Below are 26,358 nucleotides of genomic sequence, written 5' to 3'. Positions count from 1 at the left end.
CCAGCCTCCCCCCTCAGATCTGCTACACGACCCCCGACGAAGAACCTTTGAGAGCCTCCATATCCCTCCAAAGCCCCCCACAGACCCCTCCCATTCTCTCCTTTACCCCCGCAGCCCCGCCGTGCCGTACCCCCAGCTTCCCACCACCCTTTGCCCGCAGAGACCTCCTCGCCCTCCCGCCCCCACCGGCTCCTCTCCGGCGCAGGTCCCTCCTCCGCCGGGAGGCTGACTGCCTCCTCCCCCAAGGGCCCCCCCGGTGGCAGTCCCTGCCCCGAGGACTCTGCGGGCACCCCTACCTCCATCCCCTGCTTTCCCGCAGAGAGGCTCCTTCCTCAGACGCAGGGATGTCCCCTCTCCATCCCCTCGCTCCCAGCAAGCAGCCTCCCGCGCAGCACCCACGCACCGCAGCCCACCCTGCGCCCACCCCATGGATCCCTGCCTGCCGCTGACCTCTCACCTCCCTGAAGCCGTCTGTGCCTATGTGCGGCCGGCGCCGGCTCGGAGGGAGGACAGGGAGTGCGAGAGGGGAGCTTTCCTGAACCGCTTCCAGATCTGGAGCGGATGGTGCATTTCTTCTCTGGGAGTGACACCCCGATATGGAGGGATGTAACGTGGAGGCTCAGCCTAAGCCCTGCTGCCAAGCTGCCTCCCTGCTCTGCCTCCCGCCCTGCTTGTTTCCTCCGGCTGGCTTTGCATCCCCCCGGTCATTCCCCCCATCTTAGCGTCGCTATTTCCATAAGGATATATTTTCTCATTTAGGCGGTATCTCAGTAACGAGCTCTATCTCTCCGTTCAGGTAATTGTTTCTCCGCCTCGGGGATAAATCCTCTGGAGCTCTGAAGCACGGCTGCACCCTGGGTTACTCGCGTGCTTACGGACAGCCTGAGTGCAGCTCTGCCCTCCACCTTAGTAACCCCCCAGCAAAAACGTCATCTGCACCACACTGCAACTGAGTAAACCATCAGCTCAGCTATGCCTCCCGTGCTCACTTTCTCCCCGTTGCATATATAACCATGCTTTATTCTGTAAGCAATACTGCAGTTTATGCGATGGCATAAAATCCCTTTGTCGGGCTGTATATGAGAAGTGGTTTCCTTTTTATCATTTTTATACTGTGTTTACTAAGTGATGTATCCAGCCAGCACGTGACTGTACATTTAGGAAAAAAAAAACTCCCTTGGCCCATGAGAACTAGATCTGGTGTGCTGGAAGCACTCGGTCCTTGGGTTATTAAGGAGGCAGAAGTGTCTGTGGGGGGAGCCCAGGCTCAGATAACACCGTCAGCCCAATCCTGGGCTGGGAGGTCAGAGGAACCACACAACTGATGGAAAAATCAGGGTCTTGTCAGTGAGAGCCTGAAGCTCTGGCTAATGATCGCTGTTTTGGGATCTTGCTGCCAGGGAACATGGTCAGGGGTTTCGGGAAGTGGGTGGCATGCTGAAAGCTTCTTTCTTAGTCAGGGGTAGGCAGGACATTAACTGCACCAATCACCTTTGTTATCCTGAATTTTGGAAATATAGGGATGCTGTTTGCTAAAGAAGGACTGAGAGCAGCAAGGAGTACTCTAGTATGCAATGGGAAGCCAGTGCGGGTGCTGTCATTAATGCTACACTGCTGGAATGAATACATGTCCCAGGACAAATTTGGGATGTATCTACTAAAAAAAAAAAAAAAGTCTCAGAAAAATGCATTAGGAGGTTAAGAAATTGCACCTCCTCATACTGCTTCGCTCTCAGGGGTTAAATCCACTGCAGTTTGGAATGAAAAAAGAAAAGCGTCTGGGTCATGGCATGAGAAACATTAGAAAACAGAAAGTGCCTTCTAAGATCGCTTCTAAGGATCCCTCCTAAAGATCCCTTCTAAGGATCCTGCCTGTCTTTTTTCTTCAGATTTTCCAAAATCATTTCACTTTTGGTCTAAGATGAAAACCTGGAAAACGTTGCTAAAGTAATAATGATAATAAGAACGCTGGAAGCTCTGAGGAGGTGAGAACACAGCCTGGAGTGAAATGCCCCCCGTGGCCATGAGAAGCCACAGCTTCCCTTTTTCCATCAGAAATCTATTCTGCCGTGTGACAGCAACTAATCACCTCCTTTCCCTTCCTTTAGAACTTTCCCTTCGTAATTGTAGCTTGGGTTTTCTGAAGTCTTGCTCTTTCTTTATACCACAGCCTCACCGCTTCGTGTTGCTGTACAGAGAAATGCTTGTTCTCCCAAGTGAGGTGACAGAGTGCTCCCAGTGCTCTGAGGCTGGACTAAAAAAAAAAGATTAGCGAGAAGTGGATATTTTTGTCCTGCAAAATAACTGAGGTTTCCTAAAGCTTTCCAAATTTGTCGTGAAGAATGAAGGAAGGCAAACAAGTGATTCATTGCAGCCCATTGGAGCTTCCAAGTAAGAGCCATTCCTTCACAGGCTGCACACTGCAGCCTGCCCAGGGTGGGCCCGGCTCTGCTCCTGGAGCTGCTCCCCTCTTCATGGGACTCCTTTTTTCACCATTAATCACGGACTAAGTCTGACAGATAGAACAGCTGCACTCAGTTCCTCTTTCTCCCTCTCTTCTCCCGCAATTCAAAGTGCAATTTAGGCTGATCTGCCTGCACAATTCTTTGCACTTGAGTCCCCAAGGCAGCAATCTGCCTTCCCCTTTAAGCCAGGGCTCTTGGTTGTTTCATTTCTTGGTGAGCTGATTTGGGCATCTAAACTAGTAGAAAAACACGTGATTATTTTTTAGAACTAGCTTTGTGTGTGTTTGACCACTGAATTGTCTCACCACAGGGCCAGCTTGCTGAGTGCCAGCACTGTAGAGGTGGCAGGCACACAGATGAATGGCAGGACCAAGGCGGTGCCACTTCGGATCATCTTCCACTGCCACGGAACTGCAGGCTCAGGCAAAAGCACCCTCTCCTCCTGATCTTGGCCATTCAGGTAGCACTTTGGAGGTAGGGTTTTTTTTCTTTCTCACTGTATGAGCAATGAATTCTCTCAGGAATTCCTAGGTTCCCAAAGCACACGAGCGCTGGAAATTATCCTCATGGCCTCATAATGTCGGTCATGCTCTGGTGCCATGAAACATGACCATGGTTGGTGAAGGAGAGTGGGTTTGGGCTTGCATACGTTGTGCAAAGGAAGAAGGGGGATTTGGTAGTTCTGAGCTTCAGGTGCAGGCTGATCTTGTCCATTGCTGCATTAAAAACCTGATAATTTGTGTGAGCTTGTAATTAGTTTGTCTATCAAATTCATATAATTACTTAAGGGGACGAAGTTCCTGTCTTGGCCTGTGTGGTCAGCTGCAAATCAACCTTTCCAATGTTCTTATGTTTGCCTGAATTCAAAAGCAGTCCTTAGAATAAAGCTGTGCAAAGAGTTGGTTTTCAAACAACACTGAAATGCAGGATTTTATTTTTGTTGTCTTACAGCAGTTTTTAGAACTCAAGTCTCAGAAACTAAAAATGAGAAGATGTGACCCAGCATATCTTATTAATGAAACATTCCCCATACCCTTTAGGCAGTGGGAGTTTCACACCAAGAAAGGCCACGAGATGAAGTAAGAAGCACTGTTTTAATCTGAGCTAACCAAATTCGCAGAGAAGTGTGAAGTTATTAATAGATTCAAATAACGTTATACCTAGTAAAATGTATTTTCATACTTCAGGTTCATTCAGATTTTCTTTTTGCTCACGTGTGATTTTTTAGTAGTGCTTTTGACAACAAATCGCAAAAATGCAATTTTTATTCCTAGTTTTTTTTTTTTTTTTTAACAGAGAGATAAGTGGAACTCCTCATCCCTAATATTTTTAGATTATAAAGGCCAAGGGCACATCTGTTCTCCTGAGCCTCCTTAAGCTTTCACCAAAATACCTTAATTAAATCTGTTGGGGCTGGCAGTCTTACTGACAACTAAAAATGTTCAGAACTTCCTATGATGAGATCTTTACCTGCCTATAGCCTTTTGATGTTCAGAATCACTAGGACTCCTTATTTGCTGACCGTCTGCCATAGACTGCTGCTACTTTCTTTTAAAAAAGGGGCTCAACAGCTTCTTAAGTTAAGGAAGATATAATTTGATGCTATTAAAAGAAAACAGAAATCTTGTCTTTTTATCCTCTGAGAAGCTTTGGCTTCTCTTGAAATGTGGGTTGAAATTTGGGCTGTTCCAGGGCTTTATCTCTGTCTGACCTGTGAAAATCCATAGGGATTATAGGCTGTTTTGCACTCTATCCAATACACTCAAACTGGAGACTTGGATTTTAGCATCTAAAATTCCCTGAGCTGCTGCCCATGGAAGGAACAGGTGCCCTGTCCAGGGCTGAGAAAAACATTTCTGATACTGCAGCAGTAGAAATGGCCTGGTACAGTTCTAGGCACTACAAATAAAGGCTGCTTCTCCTGTACCCTCAGTGCTCCTGGAGCTGGGTCTGAGCAGCACAACGAGACAACTGTTTGGCTGAAAAGCAGAGGGAAGAGGACCCAAGCATGGAGAGAGAACAGTCTGCTTCTGGACCAAGAGACTGCTATGAGGAGAGGAACTGCCCACAGCTGGGTGCTTGGGAAAGTGGTGTGTTGGAGAGGGCTGCAGAATGCAGTGTTGGAACTAGGTGTGAGGATGAGAGACTAAGACTGTATGCAGAGCAAAAGGGTGATGGGCCTGGGGAATGTCAGGACACAGAGATGTGGGCTGCAGAGGGGAAGAGAGGGGAGTAACACATCTGAGAAACATTAGCCTGAGGAGATCAGGTGAAGAATCACAAGTTGGGGTTGATTGAAAAGGAGCGAAGCAAAGGGGTTGGTTGAGGACCAGGGTATGTTTAAAAGAAGTGGATTGTGCTGGGAGAGCTGGAGAGTAGAGCCTGAATGCTGTGTGATGAAAAGGAGCTGAGGAACGGAGACTGGATGGAATAGGTGGGCAAACTGGGATTAGGTTCTCCATTGGCTGCAGGCTGGAAGCATTCCTAAGTAGAGGATTGCAAATGCTATGGCTAACTATGGTTCTGTGAAATCTGAGGTTTTGATGCTAATGACATTTAATATCTAAAATGGGTACTTTATAGAGCAAAATGATTATTTTTAGAGCTTTCTACCCCAACCCACCTCCTCCCCTGCAAATGCTGTTGCTCTTAGGCTTTTTAAGTTGTGACTGTAGAGAAAGAAGGGTATGGAAAGAATTATCTTTCTCTAAAAAGCAAAAAATAAAAGTTATGGGGTGACAAAGATTTGTTCAACATGTAAAGAGGTGACTATAAGAAATTCATTTCATAATTAGAAGGAAACTCGAGTACAATCTCTTGCAATGCAGGTCTCAGCCTCTCTGGAGGCTTTTCCCTCTTTTCTGGTTAAATCAGGCTATATAAGCAGTGCCCTCTGCTGCCCAGGACAAACAGTGCTGTGGGAAGCTAACCCACATTCACACAATCCTTCAGAGTGTGACACTATTTTATGTAAATAGTTGTTTCTTTCTGATATCTATTTGCAAATGTATATCTCTTAGATTCCCTCTCTCTGCTGAAGGTGGCTGTATTTGCTGTTGTAGTGCTTCCATTCTATTAACTCAGATCAAACCTAATCCGCTATTTTAGATGATTTTTTTCTTTTTTTTCTCCACATTGGAGGTTTCATAAAAGAAAATAGAGTTCTCTGAAGTGTTAAATGAATGACCTTGCAGCGAGATTTGTGACATGAGATTTCACATTGAGTTTCTTCTCCACTGTTTCTAGTGGCCCACAATGAATATGTATCATTGCTGGCATCTGACTCAGTGGGAAATGGTAGGTCAGTAGCATGCTCATGCTGATAAAACATCTGTATTGTATTAGAAATGAAGAGAAGTCAACATCCTATTAGCTGATAATATAGGGTAGATACTGATTGGTGGATCTCATTTCTGGGGTTTGAAATGACTAATTTTTTGCTCTCTGTGGTAGCTGTTTTCAGCTGAGGCTGACAGTTATGGATAGGCTCCCTGGGTAGGTGTTTTTCAGCGGTGGTTTTCTGTGATCTCAATCTGCACAATTGCTGCCACTGTGAAGCTGGGAAGACTGATGGCAGTATGAAAGGGAAGCTTTCTTGTGAGTTTAGTTCCTTCCAGGTCTTTGGCTGTGGTTATCCTGATGAACAAAGTTGTGCTAGAAGTTCAGCACTGAGATGTGCTGGAGAAGTTAACCAAATAGCTGGGAAGAGAATCATCATGTGGGAGTTTGGATACTTGTACAATGTGGCAGACTGGAAGGGAGCCACGGGATGCTGTGGGGAACTCCAGAGTGCTCTGGGGGAGCTGGAGGTCACAGGGAGAAAGGTCATAAGGAAAAAATAATTTGAGACAAGTTAGGCATAAAAGTGCTCTAAATAAGTGCTTTATGGAGGGTATAGGGTAGACTTGGGATGACACGTAGACTCAAATCACTGGTGGGTTTGAAGGAGTCTATAGCCTACTTCTTATTCACAGTATTAAAATCTATATCCCATCTGAGCTCACTTTAGAGAAAAGTTCATTTTTCTGAACCATTTACTATGTTTCCAGTTATGGTTACTCCCTGCATGGATATACCTGAAGTGACATCCCTACTTGCAAACATGTTTGTGTTGGCATCTCCATGCAAGGAGAAGAGATCAAGCCTGCCTAGCCTTAGCATTTATACAGTGCTGTCAAAACAGTGCTGAGTGTGAAGAGATGCAGCACTGATGTCCCACCTGCCCTCAGGACCATGGTGATTCACTCCTAAGAAACTTCTGTTCTGGTCAGAAGTACTTCTACTCTCCTTTCTGCAGAACAAACTTCTGCTTTCAGAACTCTTTGCTGAGAGGTACTAGATTCTTTTCCTTTCAGAGAGAGACTAAATGCAGTTTTTTGAGATCACTGATAACATTTTGGTTGTCTTTTCCGCACCATGGCCTGTTTTCTCCTGTAGGAGGAGGAAGATGGTGATTATTGCAAATAATGGCAATACCCTTAGAATCCTGCAGGTTTTTCGCAATGCAAATTTCTGCTGGTTCTCTTACAAATTACAGCAGATCTTTTAGAGAAAGGAGGAGGAGGACATGAGTTCAGTTTGAGCCAGAACTCCGGTCTCGTTCTCTGTCAGATTTCTTTGCTTGCTTTCAGTGCAATGCCACTCAGCAGCACTGCCTGCTTTTAGCAGACACATGACTTAGAACTTGCACTGACCTGTCAAACACTGTGCACAGCAGCACCTTTGATAAAGACTGACTCCCAGCACAGGCTCATTGTTTCCAGCTCCAGGGAGAATCAGCTTGTGCATGTTTCAGAGCTGCCTAAGTGGCGGTGTCAGGATGTCAGAGACTGACAGTGATGATTATGCCGCAAGCAGGGGAAGACAGATGGCTATGACATCTCAGCAGACTGCAACTGTCTAGTTTTTTATGCTCAGTTTCATGCCAAAGGGCAATCAATTTCAGCCAGGGCAATTAATTTATTTAAATCCAACTTGACAGTTTGGCTGAATTTTCTCACTGTTGTCTTCTTGATTAGGAAATGTACACTATGTGCTGTGCCAATATAGCTTGGCTCAGTAATTAAGACCATGCCATGCAGTATAATGCATGCACCTTTAGAGGGCAAGTGCTAGTGCTGTCAACTTGATCTTCTGTAGCACAGGTAGTGCCTGCCTTGTGATTACACACGCCAATGATGAGCTAGAGAGTGATCTGGGGAGAATACCTTTTCTGTGTATTAGAAGATGCAGGGCTCAGAAGCTGCTCATCCCTCTGCCTAGCTGCAGTGCTAAGAGAGCAGGGATGCAGGTAAACTTTTTGTCTGCCCTCTGAAATGTAACCTCTGAGACACTGCAGATGACATTGCCACTCTGTATGCAAATCTTGCATGTATTTGTCAGTTGTGTTTGGACCTGCTTGGGGTTCACCTTTGGCATGGAGCCCGTGAGGCTCCCTTGGCCCTGCACTATGATGATGGAATCAGGGCCCTTTGCTTTTCCCTTTTTGTTGAGAGATTTTGAGCAGAAAAGACCACCTCACTGAAGACCCCTACTGGCTATTGATTCTTGAAAGTAAACTACAAATACAAAATCAAAATGCCTCAGGAAACATTTTTCTAGCTATTTCTTCAGATACCAGATCCTGTCTTCTGCATGAGATTGTATACCAGCATTCAGGAAAGCCCTGTGGGAACACTGAGAATGGGTCCATCCTTGTACTGGGATATTCCATCAGGCAATGCCTGCAAGGTCTCCTTATTCTCTCACTAAGTTAAGGTAGCACTGCCTCCTTGCTTATGCCACTGGGTAATCCTATGTCACATTCTCCTTTTTGCAAATTTTCCCACTCTCTTCCTGTTACCCCCCCACTGCTCCTTCACCTTTTTTTCTCCAAAAAAGTTAAGAACCATTAAGAACCTCTACACCACAGCTCTAGTACTACATGATATATAACAACAAAACTCAAAACAGCACTACAAGCCAAGGTGAGAAAGCATGGGCTGGTAGCTACAGCTTAGTCCAACTGGTCTTCAAAAGTAAGCATTTTTGTTCTGACACCACTCTGTATTCTTCGTAGAAGTGCAGTGAATGCCCTGAGCACATGCTCCTTACCTTTGAATCAATAGTTCTTCTAAGGTTGTCTCATTAGAGTCTACTGGAGCTGGTGATCCCTTCGGAGGTAAAACGTTCAGGGGCTCTTTGACAGACTCATTGCTTTTGAGCGAACCTGTGACATAAGAGAAAGCCAAGAGCGTGTTAAAGTAGTTGCTTTCTTAAGGGTCATCTTCACTTGTTCTGTAGATAGTGGTTTTCTTTTATCAAAAGCAATAGGAAGACTACAGACACAAAGCAACATTTTAGTTTGGCTTTTCAAGCCAGACTTAAATGTCAACAGCTTGTGTACTGCATGGTTGCACAACCTTTGGTGCAGCTGCAAACTGCAAGCAAGGAAAGGTGAAAGTACATGTACTAAATCAGTTCTTACAACTCCAAATGGCTCTCTGACCAGTGAACATTGGGCCCCAGCATTTTTGGTGCAATTCTTTAAGGAAAAAAGGTTTAGCTGTGTGTGCCAGTTCTTACTAATATTCGTTTCTCGAGTCAGGGCTTCATTACTGCTCTGCTTTCAGGCACACAGTAGCTGTTCAGTTTAGTGGATAAATCAAGGCTAGATTTGGGTGAGACAGGAGCTTTACTTTTAATTGCTTCTCTACTTTTCCTCAGATGAACCTCCAATCCTTTCACAGGGAGCCAAAGTTGTGTTAAGTCTGTGGCTTATTACTGCGGTACTTGGCAGGAGGCGGTGCATCTCACTTTTCAAATGAAACCTCCTGTTGTTTGAGGCCTGCTGATAAATGGCCTTGTTGGGGTTTTTTTTTTAGAAATATTTTGGTCCAAGTCATAATTCTGTTTGCATTTCAAACTGGTGACAGCACAGTCAGGTCAACACTAACTGAAGCTGGTTTCTGCCACACCCATTTAATCAGTGCTATGGATTTTCAGATGGAAAGGGTGAAATCCAGACTCTTTAGCTGCCTCAAACAGTGCCAGAGGCTTACAAAACGCTAGCTTCAGTTTTCTCTTTGCCTCTTGGATACTTAAAACATTTCAGCCTCCTGTCAGAGGAGACTGCTTAAAAAAACACAAGCTCATTTTCCACTTAAAGGAAAGAATCTATTATATTTTACAACTCCTAGGCTGTGAGCCAAAGCTAGACTAGTGCAAAGGGAGCCTATATAACAGCCTTTCTCTCTGCTGGATTTATATGCTTTTAGATTATTTTTCTTGTTCTCATTTCTTGGGTCTTTATTTCTCCTGTTTGGTATCCCACCCTGCATTTTCCCCTGTACTTTACCCTCTCTTCTCTTCTTCTTTCCTTCCCCTCTCCTCCCCTCATTTCCTAAGTAAAATGAGAACAGGTTAGCATTTGAGATTGAGTCAGACTCATGGATAGCTGCTGCTCAAATGGGTTTGAAGTCAAGATAAAACAGCTCACCCATCCCTTGTTTCCATGCACGTCAGCAAGTGCTGTCAGAAGTTGTTCCTGCTACAAGTGAGGCTGCTGTAAAAGCCCCCGCTGTCCAGTTTCTGGGAGAGGGGATGGAGTCAGTGGAGCAGAGGGAGAAGACTGCTTGCACAATCCTAGCTGAGTTTAAAAGCTGGACTTGCTACAGTCATACTGGAGAAAGATCTATAGCTCATAGCCCAAGTTCTGCTGTATAAACTGGAGAAAAGAAATGTTTCCAGTGTGTCTTGCTGAACAATTGCAGATATGGAAGAAAAAGCCACAGATGTAACACAGGAAGGGAATATGTGGGAGAGAAACGCAGGTCAGCTCCTGTGGATGCTCTCACGAGCTGCTAAGAGAAGATTAGCATTTCTTTTAGTTTGTCCTTCCTCAATGACACTGGCTAGACAGGAGGGATGTCCTCCTGCGCTGCTGTCCTGATGCTGTGATGCTGCAGATGTATGAAGAAGCCTTCCTTGTGTCCTTGTGCGCTGGTCCTGCTGCAGCTAACAGGGCAGGGGCCTCCTCAGCAGCAGTCTGGATGCTCAGAGATCCGGAGAGAGGGTGAGGATCCTCTCAGCTTGCTTTGCAGCAGTGCTCTGGGGAAGCAGTGAAAGGACGGCTCTGCTCAGGTCCTGCTGCTGCACTGGCAGGGTGGAGAGCAGGTCTGCTCTGGCATTGGCAGCGCTCAGTTTATCCACAAACCTCATTGACAACAGTAGCAGAATATTAAACAGCTCTCTGCTCTGCTGCTGTCTGCTTGGAAACTTGGAGAAGGGCTGGAACTTTCCTTCTGTCCTTGCCACAAAGTTGAATGGGCCCTTATACTGCTGAAATAGCACGGCTCCCTTGGCAAGGCAGGCAGGAGACACCTATTTTCTTGGGGACGTTTCCCAGGCCTCCTTTATTTTGAGGTGTAGGATTTCTATTCTTTGTTTTCTTAGAGAATTTGGTTTGTTTGTCAGGGGCTGAACTGATGTGCTTTATTACTGCATAACAAAGTAATAGTCCTTGATGTCTTGCATAGAACTCAAATGTCAGAAATATTGTTAAATCATTTTAACTCATGCAGTTAGCCAAAGTTCAGAGTCCAATGGATTACTTATAAGTTTATAATCTCAAAATGGATTAGGTATCTTCACAGCAATCTGTTTTATTTACAAGAAGCTGTAAAATTCAGTTTCCCTGAACACCTAGCTGACTTAGCAGAGTGCATGTTCTGTATTCACGGTTCCAGGTCTCTCTCACCTAGCGTCTGAACTACAGCTGTTCTAAGCCTTTGCTTGCAGCCCTGTTTCCAGCACTTCTGAATGTGTTGAGATAGCTCCTTTCCTGGCTCTCTTTTCAGCTTCTCATAACTTTCTCTCACAGCTGCTCAGACAACATGCCAACTCAGTGAACGTCTCTCCTTGCAGCCATGCTCTGCACTGTTCACAGAACCACAGAGCATCCTGAGTTGGAAGGGACCCACAAGGGTCACTGAGTCCAACTCTGTGCAGGGCCAGCCCACAGTCCAAGCCCTGTGTCCCAGAGTGGTGTCCCAGCACTCCCTGAGCTGCAGCACTGGGGCTGTGCCCTGGAGCTGTTTCATGCCCACCGCCCTCAGGGGCAGAGCTTTTCCCAGATCTTCCCTGGCCCTCTGCTGATGCAGCCCCATGTTGTTCCCTCAGAAGCCTTTTGGCCAACTTGTTCATACTGTTATATTCAAGCCATGCCTCAGTGCACGCATGTTCTGGGCGCTATTTCTCCTATTTCAGCCTCCTCATCTAAAGAGTTCATAAGTGTTGTGCAGAGCTATCTTCAGTGAGAGGTGGCAGCACTTTCCAGAGAAGTCTTGCTCCCTTCACTGCAGTTTCCATAAGCTTGGTCCCCAAGTGTGCTGCTTTGCTTTGCTGGCTATTTACTCCACGTGGCATTCAGCTTGCCATACCATTACTTGTGTAGATCCCACTTTTTCAATATATCCTCTCTACATTCTAAAGAAGTTCCTACTTTTTTGACAGCTTTTTTTCCATGTTTAAATTATTACTCTTTTAGTGGAAAGGTGGCAGAGTCATAGACTTCTTTAGATTCTTCTCCATGTCTTAACAACCAACCAGTTTGCGTTTCCAGGCTGAACAAAGATGGCACCCCTCTGCTAGCCACGCCATAGAGTGGGGTGTTCTGTAGTTTGCTGAGCACTGAATCTCCTCTCTATTTTCTCTATTGGTTTCCTAACCTCCTCCTAACCTCCTATTGACTCCTATAGTTCTTAATCTCAATAGAAAAAGGAAGCTTAATGTTGTTTGGGTCAGTACTCACCTGCAGCATGTCCTGCATGCATTGCCTCTCTTGCAGTCTTTCTCTTTGATCTGTTTGGCAGCCTCATGGACCGATAGTACTTGGAATTTCTTTGAATGGCAATGTAGTGCGTGTGAGAGTCCCTCTCATGGGCCGCCGAGTCAGCACCTTCTGACTCTTCCTCACCTTCAGAGACTGAAAATGTCCTAGAAATACCCTTCTGGAGCCCACTAGCAGCTTCTCCTCCATGCCCATCCATGGCTTTCAGATCTCGTCTAGAGCACCTGAAAGGATGGACCAGCAGCAGAGCAACAGCAAGCAGGTAGTGTCCACAATGCCATCAGCTTCATCTGAATGAGAGCTGGAGACCTGCAAACAAAACAGAGCAAAACATGAAAAGGGAATATTCTAGCTAGTCCAGAGGCTGCAGTGCATCATCTGTTTTGGGTAGGGGGGGACCATCCCACACCTTAAGCATTGCTTTTTAAGTGTTCATCTTTGCCCTGTATTTGTTCCACTGATGACCACACCATTTGTCTCTTGTGAGCAGTAGATTGCTGGCTGATTTACAGCAGGTACTGCTAATGGCCAAGTTCTTGTTTGCCAGGATGAAAATGTTATGGAATATAAAGCTAAACCGAAAGAGAGAGCTCAGTTAATCCATCTATTATCTGCGTACCACGCACTGTAATAGAAGAATGAATATGTTTTACAGGGCTGAGTGGCTTCCTAACACTTACTAACAATACTCATTCCCGCAGTGCAGATAAGTGAAGAAAAGTCCTTAACTGCTATGAAAATAAAGTAGAATGAAAAGAGAAGGTAGCAATGGGGAGTGTGCAGACTTGGTTTTATTTCCCAGAGAAGCCCTCCTGTGCCAATGTTCCCTCCCAGTGACATGGACTGCTGTGCTGAGTGTCGGTGCATGGGCTGTGCCAGCACTCCCAGGCATTTCTAGAAGTCAGACCTCTAAGACAGCACGACAGCAGCAGAGCCTTTGGCCTTTCTAAAAGCAGATAAAATGTGAACTTCAGTGTTCGTTGCTGGCGTTGTCTCGTTGAATTCTCATAGCTGTTATGGCCTTTCTAAGTACATACGTGATTTTGTGACTGATGGGCTAACATGAATAGTAGAAAGAGCTGCTGTATAGGAAATGTGAATATAAAATTGACAATTTACTGGGAGAAGGGCATAATATGGTGCTATAGATTAGAAATTACATGCTGTTATGATGTTCTGTGTATCACTGGCTTGTCACATTGCAGAAAGGCCAATACACATGATACTCTAGAAGGTATCATATGGGTTCAAAATCTGATACAGTATGTGTGCCACCAACTTTCTTCCTGCTTGCCCCCAGGATCATTTCAGTAAGCCTGGACAGCATCTGTAAATCCTCTGCTTTCCAAAATTCCTGAGGGCCCTTGTAAAGGATGGAGCACAATGTGAAATCCTGCACTGGGCCTGAGTTGTTCTGCCTCCTGGCTCCACAGATCAGAAAGTCTGCTTTTTCCTTTCATAACCTGAACCACGGCAGGCAGCTCATGGCTGCTAAATTTACATGCTGATTTCAGTTCTGCCACGGCTTTGGGGCTGTTTGGAGCTGGTGGTTGCTCTGGGACTACTTCCAGTGTTACTGGAAGTGTATGAAGGGCTCGTTTGTTGGTTGTGGTGTTAAGTTTGGTTTGTAAATTACACTGAGGTATAGAGATTCACTAAGTCTGTTTCTGTGGCTCAGTAGAACAGCAAAATAAAAACAGCTGCTGTTGGGGACAGCCTGAAAAGAAAGAAAGGAGCTATTTCTTTTTCCATGCCTTTCTGACAGTGCTTCTTCCTGTCCCAAACTGAAGCCCCAAAGGTTTGATCCTTGCAACTGTAATGGAAGCATTTCAGTTAACTGGATCACAACCAGTACTGCATGTGTAATCCTTCCTGATGATAAACTTGAACAAGCACTTATTTCTCATTCACTTCTCTTTCATAAACTGCCCAAGGAGTTGGATCTGTGACAGTCTTCTCTATCAAAGTTCCTTAATGCTTCAGATGGCATAGATGGAGAGGTTTCTGACAGAGAAGGAGCTTTCTGTATGATCAAGTGAAACTGTCTCTGCTGAGTTACCCAAGCCATAGCAATGTGTTTAGTAGCACCATCAAACCAGTGCAATTGTCTTTTATTAGGACACCTTTTTTTGTCTCTCAGAGAAATGAAGAGCATCCATACTGAACAGCAGGAGCACTGCTGGGCTACTGAGCAATCCCTGACATCAAAATGGTTGGCCAAAGTGATTATAAAAGTGGAGGAGGGAAAGACTTCCCTGTTTTCTAGGAGAGGCAGGAGCGAAAGGAAACTTGCTTATTATGGTGGCACATGTGAATGTATGAAGAATGTAAGTATTTTTTCTTACATTAATAAGAATGCAAGAAGAGAATGTAATTTTGAAGTCAATGGATCCAATTAGACAACCAATATTGTAAGATACCATGAAATGCTTTCCTGATTTATCAGTCCTGACTTGCAGTTGCTTTATGTGTGTTAATAAGAGGGATGGATTAAAAGGATACATTCAAAGTTATATTATTCTGGTAGCAGTCAAGCTACTCAATGTCAGACAAGGAATGAATCAAGCAGGTGTGGACAACAAGCTATCCCTGTCTGAGTGATTGTGGTTAATTTTTGACAAAGGTATTCACCAATAATAGTCACAAGCACTTGAGTGCCAAGTCTTGTCATGGGAATAACCCATCCCAACTGCATTCACATCATATCCTGATATCATGTCTTGCTGCAGCGTCACCATCTAGCTGAATTTGCTTTGAAACCAAATCCTATCTTGCAGTTCAAGAAGTAGCAGACTGCAGGGAAAAGGTTGCTTTTCACTGTTGTCATCTTTCATTGCTCTACAACAAGTGATGCAGATATAGCAATGTTAGAGATATGCACTTTGACTCACACGTAATTCAACCTCCAGGAATTTGACCGTACAGAAATTTTACTTGCCAATTTTAAATAATATGGCATTTTTTCTATAAATCAGTTACATCTAGTGAACAATACAACTGTTTTCATAGCAGGTGCTGCACCCTGAAAGCTGAGATCATGGCTCTGTGGACTCACTTGTGCTCTCTCTGTTTTCCTCATCTCACACCATGACCCCAATCTCAGCAGCAGTCCTGCAGGGCTCCAGCTCAACAGCTATTGCTGCCCCTCGTAATTTGTTGCTCTGGGTAATCCCCTGACACATTATTTCCCTTAAAAATAAGGCGAAGGCTATTATCTGACTGAAAAGTTTTAAGTGCTATGCTTAGTATATGCTTAGCTTATGCCTGGTGATTTTGAAATGAAAAATGCTTCATTTGTCAGTGTCCTACAGTGCTGTAGCCTAGCCTGGGAGGTTGCTTGATCAATAGCAGAGATAGCCTGAAGTCTCTAGGTACACAATGCAGGGATGCTTTGAAGCAAGAACTAACTTGTATGAGTACAACTTGACTGTACAGTCTCTCTGCATAGGGGCAAACAGTTGCAGAAGATGAACTGCCCTCATATGATTGTCTAATCCCTACCACCATGGACAAGATAAGAGCATTCATATGCCTGAGTAGGCACACAAAACATGCAAGGATTGTGTCAGACCAAAAGGAAGGCAAGTGTTTCAGCACAGAGGGTAATGAACCCCTGCAGTGAATTATGTAGCCATGTGTTCATTTTGCTGTGATCTTAAATTCTGACACGGAGACTGGATGCCCATTTAAAGTATGTATGGCTCCATGGAAAGTGTTGGGCTCAATGCAGAAGTTACTGTCTTGGCTGTAGTGTTTTTGTACTGCAGAAAGTCAAGAAAACCGTATCATCTTTTCTTCCTCTTTATGTGTGCAAACTTGTTTTAATTAATGACCTCATCTAGAAGGTTTTGCACATTAAATGTAGGGATGCAGCTTTCCTGCCTATCTGATGAGCCAGATGGGGGGGCTCTTTTAGGACTGTCTTCAACCTCTCATGGTGAATGTGACTTCTTTAATATTTATTCTTTAAATACAGTTTCAGCATGCTTATTTTGCTACATCATATTAGTTTCTTACTAAAATGCTTGAAAGCCTTCTGCAAACTGAGCGCGAGCCTCTGCCTCCCACCACCACCACTCCCCCATCACATCCTTGCTCGTGTCTGAGGCATGGATTTTTTTTTTTCCTCTGTTCCTCCGCTTTAAGAGCGGACTGGAATGTCATCTCTAAAGTATTTCCCTGTGCATCATAATGAGGATAAAACAGGGATGCGGCACAGTCCAAAATCCAGCAGCAGGCCTTACTCATCTGCTGCTGTTCTTGCTCACGTGGCTGCCAGCCCCTTCAGGAGTGCCACCCGTGGCTGGGCCCTGCTGAAGGCACTGGGGCTCCACACAGGCTCAGGCCTGCGTTTGCACTGGGAGATATTTCTGTCAGAGTCAGGGGAATAGCAACGCCCACAGACTCAGCCCTGGGCTGTGGCAGATGTAGCTGTGAATTCATTTAGCCTCATCAGTGGTTTGAGCTAACGCACAGCCTTCAAAGTGCTGCCAGTCAGGTGCTCTCATACGTCCCATTTTGTGCCACCCTGCTACAGGGGAGCTGACTTCCAGAGGAAGGATGCACAGGCAGCTGAGCCTGGTAATGCCTCAACAGCCATAACTAAAGCCATCAGGCCACTCGCTGCCTGGCTACACATGTATTTGTTTGTGTTGTTACTGGTTGGGACAGCCCCCCTTGGAACTGCCAGCAATCCCAACCCTTTCTTTTAAATGGCTGCAAGAGACAGTTAAGCACATGTGCCTGTCCAAAGCAGAGGTACGTGACATTTCACAAAAGAATTTGAACTATTTAGGTACAAGGCCGAGGTAATATTTGATTAAGGCAGGGGAGTGGAGAAACCAGGAGGAGCACGGAGACAAACTGACCAGCAAGTGTGACACAGACCAAGGAGGTTCACAGCAGAAGCCAGAGAGATAAAGTAGACGATAAGTCTGGGGATGTTGGCTGAAAGAATCTTACATTATTTGGCCCCACGTGTTTACAAAACCAAATATTTTGTATATCTCTTGTAAACAGGAGTGCTGAATTCTACCACCACTCCTAACAGCGTCAAACTACAACCACTTGGATTTTGAGGTAGTCCTTCAGGTGAAAAGTGGAACAAAATGGTTTTGTTGCAGTGATTTAGTGATGGTACCATATTTACAGCAAGCGAGACCAAGAGAGAATTATGCAGTTAATTACATGCTTGTGACAATAAAACCTTTATGTCTTGCACATATGCTACAGAGAACCTGTTTTAGAAACACTTCAGATGCTAAAAATAAAGATGTTGGATTCGTTTAATATAGCTTCCAAAGCCATGTGCATTAGACACCATGAGAGCAAGCAAACGAGCCTTAGAGAGAGAAACCAGTACATTAAAAACAGCTAAAAATGAGTCACACGCCTGCCTAGATATAAAAATGTCTCCAGAATTCAGTCTGGCATTGTGGGACCTTCTAGGGGTAGAAGTATACATGTATAAACATAGATACAAAGTGAGTGTGTCCTATAAATGGCTACTTACATATAGCAGGAACAGGTATGCCTTCGTGCAACTCCCTCTGCATGAAAAATTGAGTGTTTATAGCAGCTACTCTGTCTTAATTAACTTATATACATCAATATACACTTAATGAGTAACACTCAATAACTACGTATTTTTCTGCTGCCAGAATGATTTATCTTTTCTGCTGTTAACTAATTACTTTTGATTCAAAAGTAATGACTAAAGATGTGTGCTTTCTTGTATGTGATGAATAATTGCAGATTCTGCTTATGGATATATTTGTTTGGTCCCTGTATCTCAGAGTAGTCCAGCCCTATCCTATTGCATTCCATGTTTATTTCCATGTGTCTCCTATAGTAGATACAGCGATGAGCTATAGTTAAGATGCTAAAGTATTCCCCCTCTGAAGTTATTCTACATATGTGTATATGTACATATAAATATGCATCTATAAACACACACATTTTCTATCTGTGTGGGAGAGTTAACCTAATTTTTAAAGCACACAGAAGAGTAAAAGTAGAAATCTACAAGTCCTTCTGGTTTTCATTATAAGCTCCTAAAACTAATTAAAGAAAAAGCTGACCTTATTTTTATTCTTTTCCTTAAATTAGTGCACATGCAATGGTGAAAGTATATCCCCGCTTGAAGATTTGGAGAGCGTCTCAAGAAGTAGAAGGTATAAAACATGACTTGCTCTTCTGACATCACTGACATTTTTATATACACCTGTCTCTAGAGGAACCCCCTTTCCTCTCCTTTTCCCTGCTGATTAGGAAATGTTTTTGCCTCTGATGCCTTACAAAAGGGAGTTGAGGGTCCTCGTTCCTTTTCATTTGTTCTCTTCTCTTCATGTGAAGCTTTTTAGGCATGAAAAGAATATATAACGTAAAGTGTAGTCCAGAAATGCCACAGCCTCTTAAAAATTGAAACACTGTGGCTTAGGAAGTTTAGTCATTGATGAAATGGTTTAGCCAAGTACATGGTATGAGAAATAATGTCCCAGGCAGAATGCCTCACTGGAAGCAGGGCGGGTTTGTGATGCCACGATACATGGAGATGTGGTTAGTAGATGTCTTGGTTGAAACTTTTCAAGACAAACTGGTTAGTAAGCAGACAAGCCCAGTTTCCCTGAGGCAGACAACACCCATGCTGCTCTTGGGGAAAAAATAGTGTCATCCACTCCTATTTCTGGATGTGCTGTTGTGTGTGAGACACTTGTTAAGGAAGCATGAGCAAGAGTGGTTATTTGAACTGCAGAGGTAAGAACTCAAAGGGAGTTTTATTTGGAAGAGTTTATAAAGAAGCAGGGAAAGAAGAGGCTGATGTTGTTGATCAAGGAATAGTAGAGCTCTCAATTTTTCCCCCAGTGGTTATTGGGTGGAGGACCCAAGGAGCATCTGATGAGTCTGCCTGCAAATCTGTAGCTGCAAGCAAGCCAGAAGTCAGGACAGACATCAGAATCTTGTTAACCTGGTTTCTTCTGGTTTGAAATGCCAGGCAGGTTTGGAAGGCTGCTAGGCTATCCTTGTCAGCTGCTAAATTAAAACCTGGTACAAACTGATGCTATTCTTATGGCCTGTTGGACTGATTGCACAAGTCTTTGGTACTCAGGAAAAAATACTTGATAGGCAACTCTGGAAACTGTGCAGCAAATAGCATCAGAAATACAAACTTCTCCAGAATGTCTCTTTCTAGCCCCAAGGGATAGACCCTGGCAAGAAGGCAGGAGCTGGCAGGACTGCTGCTCCCCATGCAGAGCGGTTTCTTCTGTCCTAGGACTGGGGTAGCAGTTCTGGGCTTTGGCAGTCACATCCAGTTTGCCAGCTACAGCACTAGGCAGCGATGTGTTGCCAAAAACAGGCACCCCTGCAGCGCTGTCTGCATATGCATCTGCACTAAGTCTTTATTTTTTTGTCTAACAAGTGACATAGTCTCCTCAACCACAATTACGTAGCTCACTTCAGAGAGTGGAAGTGCTGGAAAAGATTGGCAGGGCTTCTCCTCTGAGAGGTTTCCACTAACAGCAGTTCTTTCCCTTCCCAATTTTAAGCATGGAAGGAGCAAAGCAGGGATGAGTGTGGGAAATCCCATGGCTGTGGCACTGAGTTAGCTCCTGCGAGGGCAGGGTTCATTGCTCAGCTCTGCTGCAATTCCCTGGGCAATCTGAATGAGTCAGGGATCTTCCTGGGTCTTAGTTCCCTGTTGCTAGAGGGGGAAAACTGCACCATACTAATATAAATTCTTCTACATTTCTTTCTTTCTTTGGGAGCTACTGAGCAGGAACTCAGCAAGGAGCTCAAGCAAGAGTATGGCATAGAGAGAATCTTGGTTCAAAAGAGCTCTAGATAATAGTTTAGTAAGAAAGAAAGTAAAACCTCTTTGGACATTATCTATTTTTTGTTCTATTCATTTGCATTTCCCTACATTCCTAACCCAAGAGCAGGTATTTGCCTGGAGTTGTCATTCCCTGTTGCTCTCCCAAAGTTTCCTTTGAGCTGAGGGGGTCATTGTTTCAGGAAGTGCCCCCTTTTTCGACAGCAAGGTCCAGGTTTTGCAGATTAAGCCAGATCTGTTTTTTCATGGTTATCTGATTCAGAACTGATTTTGGCTAGGAAAGAGAAGGCAGGAAGGAGCCAAGGTTTCTAGATTGTTTTAGGTTTCACCAAATCTTGTCAGTTTTTCTTATTTTATACCCAAGTATAACATGGGGGTTCTTCCATGGGCTGTTACTTGAGAATATGAAACATTGCCTCCAGACACTATTTGGTAAAGATGGTGATATTATTGCTGACAGAAATACACAGAACAAGCTCCTGCCAAAAGTAGACTTGTAGTAAAAACCCCAGGCATTGCCAACACACACAGGGACAGATAATGGTAATTATATAGTTAAAGCATTTTACATTGTCTTGCAAATGTTCTCCCAAAATTAGGCAGTGTGGGACAATGCATTCTTTGTCTCCAGGCATTTCTTTTCTGTCAATTACTGTGGTGTTTCACACATACTCTTATATTTACAGCTGGTCTTAAAGTGGATTGGATTTATCAGTCCTTATCTGAGCCTGGGTAAGATCAGTCCTGAACAAAATTTCCATCCATCTCCTGAGATGAATGTAATCCAGTTAGACCTTTTTATATGTTCAGGAAAACATTTTAAAAAGTATGTATTTTTTTCAGTGCCATTTCCTACTTTTGATTAGTTCTGGAGCTGGCAGACCCGCTGTAACGCTGAATTTGTCAATAGGTTAATACCTCCGGAGCTAGCTCTTTCTTATGAGATTTGATTTCTTGTTTACTTGGCGCATTTAAAAATATCTATCATTGCTGGGATGGCATTCACAGCCATAGTGGATACACAGCAATTGGTCTCCCGAGAGTGAAAGCACAGCTCAGCTAAAGGGAAAGATCAGCCTGCCCTTAGGAGGAAAACAGGCTGTTTTTCATATTTCCTGCCTTTATTTTCTTTCTTTCTGTGTGTTTTTTTTTTTTTAAAGCAAGATCACACTCAAACATTTGCCAGGAAAAAATCACAGCTTGTCCTGCCCCTGGAAAAAGACGCACGGTTTGATTGATTGCTCTGGGGATGTTTGCTCTTTAGTTGGTCACGTTAATGCCCATTTAGTGCAGCCTGAGCCTCCTTTCTGCCTGGGTTTCCTCCCTGCTGGATGTGCAGCCTGCCGGGCTGTGCCAGCAGTGCCTCCATTCCACCAGCCGGCATTTCAGCTGCACTCCATCCAGGTTGCACGGGGTCCCTTCAGGGTGACTTTGCTGGCAGAGCAAAGCTGCTTCTTTCTCAGGCACTGCACTTGTGCCTTTCTGAGGTTTCTTCCTCAGACCATTCCTCTTCCAGCATCCCCCCAGAATAGGATTTTACTCACCTAACTGTTTGGGGCTGAACCAGGCTCTCATTTGCCATCGGAATTAGGTGTGTCCAACAAATCAGGACTAAACTCCCCCGGGTTGTTAGAAATTTGCAGTTCAGCTCTGAATCCCGATGCAGGTGTGTCCTATTGAAGATCTCTGTCCTTCAGTCCTTGTACCTTCTGACAGTTCCACTTGAAAGGGAAGTTTCCCTCTGACTTTGTTTGCTCAGTTTCCAGAGCCACAGCAAACAATTTAAAGGAACAGCTTTCCCTTTAGCCAGGTAAGTCAGCACAAACACGTTCTGAAGGTCCTTTGCACCGCTCGTGCCAAAGATTTAATGACAGGGCTTTGTAAAACTTCCCATATAAAACTAGGTGAAACTTCTCTTCAAATCTGCAAACTCAAATGCGTGGAAACAGCAAAAGGCATTTGCTCACACTTTTCAGCCCCGCTGGCTGAGCTACTGCTCTTGCTTTACATTATTTCCAGCCATTTGAGATGACAAACCCTACGTGCTTGTGACTATTTTTAGCCTGTCAGTTTTTACATTTCATGTGTGTTCCCATACCTGGGCTTGAGGACACCTCGAATGTAGCAGACTCAGCCTGGTTTTATTACAAGGCCTTTTGTGACCATTCATCCAAATGCATTATAATTTTCTCCCCCGAAATACTTTGTTTTCCAATTCAGGTTGTGCTTACATTTGCTGTACTTGCAAGTGGGCTTGCTTAAATGAATGTCTATCATCTGCAAACAGCTTAGAGCCCAGTGCTTCAAAGGAAGACCAAAAAAAACCCACTTCCTGCAGACATCTACGCAGTGCTATACTTAGGAGACAGCTTTTTCTTCATCCTGGAACTCCTTCAACTCACCTGCTATTTGTAAGCCTGCAGATGGAATGGCATGAAGCATCATATCTCCTGCTGAAGCTAATGCTAGTCTTTCCTATAATTTTTTTCTTTTTTAAAGTTCACCAGACTTGCCAACTGCCTTGTTGTTTTAACTGATTGTAACATTACCCCATTTCTTGTAATAGCAACTGCATTTTGCCCACACCCTATCTACTCTGTGGACACCCAAATATTCATTCAGGAAAGCTCTGGTTAATCTGGGGTTGGTTGTCATAGCTTCCTGGCCACCAATGCCACTGTCCCTTTATATCAGCTGAGGGCCTGGCCTTGGCATACAGGGCTGTCAGCAATTACTCCTGTAATGATTACTCAAAGTTACCGTCAGACTGTGCACTCCTGCTCTGGGAGCTAGCGGGACACGAGGGACGTGCTATCGCAGAGTCACTCCCAGGTGGACCTCATGCTTCAGACTTGTTTGTCAGTGTCCCCAGAGCTGGGAGGGGACATAAGGCAAGAGACTCCAGTTTTATTGCACTTTTCTGTCGTTAAATTGCCCAAGTTGTCCCGGAGCAACTCCTCATCGCTTTGCTATTTTGAGAACTAGATAAATCCTGCTTCCACAATCCTCTTTTTGTATGTAAATCTCAGCGTGTCTCTTTTTGCTTTCTAAAGATTGCCCTCCGTTTTGTTACAAAAATAAAACATATTCCTTTTTTCTGGTCCCAGTGAGAATAGTGAACGGCAGAAAGGTATACCATAGATTATAGGCACGGGGCATTGACTTTCACAGCGGACAGAAGGTTCCCCATGATGAACACAAAGCTCACTGCAGAGGGTCAGAAAGCAGACAGGTGGGGTCATGGCGGTGCTCCTTGGGTAGAGGAAGAAAATGTTTGTGATTTTGCTCTTTCCACAAGGAGGGCAAATACTAACAGTCTGTGATTTACTGGGAAAGTGAACGCTTGCATGAGTTAGATTCAGTATTATTACTTTGGCTTTTTCTCAGTTTTGTCTTTGCCAAGAGAGCAGTCAGCCCCCAGGTCTACAGGACTCGTGTTCTGCACAAATGATGCCATATTGCCTAACACCTGGAGGGCAGCCCATGGTGTTGTAACTGAAAATTTGCAAAACACTGTAATTCTCTCTCCTACAGCCTAACTCCACACAGGGCATCTTGATTTTAATGTTAGCTGGCTGATGACAGCTGCCACGCTCTGTAGCTAAGCCCTCACGCACAACTACCCGAGCCTGCCTGCCTTCCTTATAGTTTAACAAACCAATGGATTCAGGTTTAAACATTTTGCAAAGGAGATATACGCCGACAGTTTCTAATGGACCGTGTGTCACTCTTGTTAATTGCAACATCTCTTGTTTCTCTACTTGTTTTCACGCTCACCAGCATTAGCTTCTGAATTCTTAGCCTTTGTTTGCAGCTATTGCTATATCTTTCCTAAGACGTGGCACCCAAAACTGAATGTGGTCCTCCAAATGCAAATGCTCCATTGTTCAGTATTCTTTCATTACATTATCTTCTGCATTATTTTTATATCCTCTTATTAATGCACCCACACACCCCATTTGCATTTTTTAACCTTTTTAAAAACGTTTTCATTACAACAATCAGATATAAAGGCGATGAAGTAAGTGTGGATTAACAGAAGTGACAAGCTTGATTCTCCCCAGACTTATCTTGAACTTCATCGTGCCACTGAGTCTGATTTACGGCAGGAGGAAGCAGGGGGGATTGACCCCAGCACATCTACACTTTGTGTAGATGCTTGGGGAGGAAGGGTGAGGGCAGTGGGGACTGGGAGGTGGCCAGAGACACAGCCACCCTATAACCCAGGTGCTGCTGCTATAAAGCACGGAACGTTGCCACCATAGCATGTGCTGCGAGCCTCTCTACGGAGAAATGGACAACCAGTTTTAAGCTAGAGCCAAGCAAAGTGGTGTGTATGAAACAAACATGCTTTATGGGTTGTCTGACTGCAGAAGCAGCATGTGACTCAGAACACCACTTGAGCAACACAGCCGCTAGCCAGGGAGCAGGAAAAAAGGTGAAATCCACAAAGCAATTGTTCTTGTCTTGCTTTCTGGCACTGTCTTAGCAGCCTTCCCAATGTCTTTCCTTCTTTCTTAATTGTGTCTGTTTTACTTGACTGGATGTTCTCCAGGACTCGCTGTTAGAAGTTATTATTTCATGGATATCAATGCCTTTGTCTCTTGAGGAGTTTTCCCTTGTGATGACTATTGTTTGACTCCAGATACAACAAAATACAAATGCCCTCAGGCTCCTTTTGTGTCCCTCAGTTAAGGCAATACTTTGCTTGCCCAGCTAAGGTGAGGTTCATAAATATGGGGTGTGGTTTTATGACGTAGCTAATTTGCTCTAATGGCTAGCTGCCAGTCACAGAGGTGAGTCTGCTCCTTGTGTCAACAGCTTCATGCTCCTGCTCCCTCCCCTGCTGCTTGTCTGACTTCTGCTGACGCAGTCCAGGACAGTGACCCAGCAGAAAACTGTTCACATTTTTTTTTCTTTTTTTTTTTTTTTTCCCCTAGATTAGTTTTCTGCCAGACTGACATCCTCTGATGGCTTGCCAAAGCAAGATGAGCATCAGCATTGGCACAAGAAAGGAGACAGGGTTGCTCAAGAGAGAGGGAAGATGGTAACACAAAAGAATTTAATTAAGTTGGTTGGTTGTAAATCCACACCCTTGCAACTGTGTGTTTGGCTTGCACAGATCAAAATCACAATTGCTATCAAGTGAGTAGGCCTTGCTTTGTCCTTTTACATTACTAGCAAGATCTGTTTACAGGATTATTATTGGTTTTTTTTTCCCCCCAATAAATTGAGAGACAAGAAGCATTAATGGCAGCAATGGAAACAGTAGAGAAGAGAGTAAAGCAAGGAGAAACAACAAGGAAAAGGAAAGGCAAGGCCATCTCTAACAACAGCAGCAGTACCACATTACACCAGCAGCACAAGGTAAATCATGAAAGCATTTGCTTGGCTGTTCCCAGCAGTAGAAGCTGCAGGTGCTGCCTTTAAGCTAGGCAGGCCACACCTGGGAGAATCAGTGGCCTTATTCTCTTCTCCCTCAGCCTCCCACCACGTGCTGGGACCCCAGGTTCATACTCCCTCCTACTCAACCCTGCTCATTGCTTCATTGACTGCAGCTGCTGGGGTGAAGGTTGGCACTGGTAACACCTCCACAGAAGCTCTGGGGAGTGCATCTGCATACGCCAGCATGTTGGTCCTGTACTACGGCCTGGAGATTCCTGTGTTGACCTCTTTCTTCATCTCAAAACAGCGTACTGATGGATGGGAGTGGGTAAAGCTGCCAGAGGAATGCATTATGTTGACACAGCGATTTCACCTGCTGTTATATCCATTTTCTGACTTCTTTCAGCAAACTTTCATGGTGCTCAGGAGCTCTATGAGAGGACGCACTGCAAGTCTGTATGCAGGGATTGAAGGAATTTTACCCTCCTCAGCATGAGGGGACGAGAAGACCAGGATATGACAGCATGCTGAATGGTGTAACTATCAGCAACAACACAGTCCTGTCAATCCGTGCAGGTAGAAACATGTTAATTACTATGAACGCTTAAAAATCTTTCCCTAACATTTGTCTTGCTCACATGGAACCTCCCCTTCTATGCAAAGCAGGTTTGCTATTTAAATGTCAGCTTGTGTATACATGCTGGCTGCTGGCTCTTCCCGGGGGATCCGAGACAGCTGACATTGCTGCCAACATAAATAATCTTGCAGGTTGGAGACAAGTTGGTGAGAGTGTGGTGATCCTCCCTTTTCTTGTATTCAATAGGAGTGTTTTGTTGGTTTTTTTTTTT

At 44.4% G+C, this 26,358-nt stretch overlaps 1 long non-coding RNA gene across 1 annotated transcript; it reads left to right on the top strand.

Moving 5' to 3' along the window:
• The first annotated feature begins 4,811 nt into the window (after positions 1 to 4,811).
• LOC109369473 lies at positions 4,812 to 26,342 on the top strand. Its single transcript, XR_004160957.1, has 5 exons — positions 4,812 to 4,899; positions 14,435 to 14,621; positions 18,403 to 18,467; positions 22,346 to 25,270; positions 25,361 to 26,342. It is a non-coding gene; the product is annotated as an uncharacterized LOC109369473 (long non-coding RNA).
• The last annotated feature ends 16 nt before the right edge of the window (positions 26,343 to 26,358 follow it).

This window comes from Meleagris gallopavo, chromosome 11 (assembly GCF_000146605.3).
Source record: "Meleagris gallopavo isolate NT-WF06-2002-E0010 breed Aviagen turkey brand Nicholas breeding stock chromosome 11, Turkey_5.1, whole genome shotgun sequence".
Classification (NCBI taxonomy): domain Eukaryota; kingdom Metazoa; phylum Chordata; class Aves; order Galliformes; family Phasianidae; genus Meleagris; species Meleagris gallopavo.
This window is presented reverse-complemented; position numbering and strand designations above follow the sequence as displayed.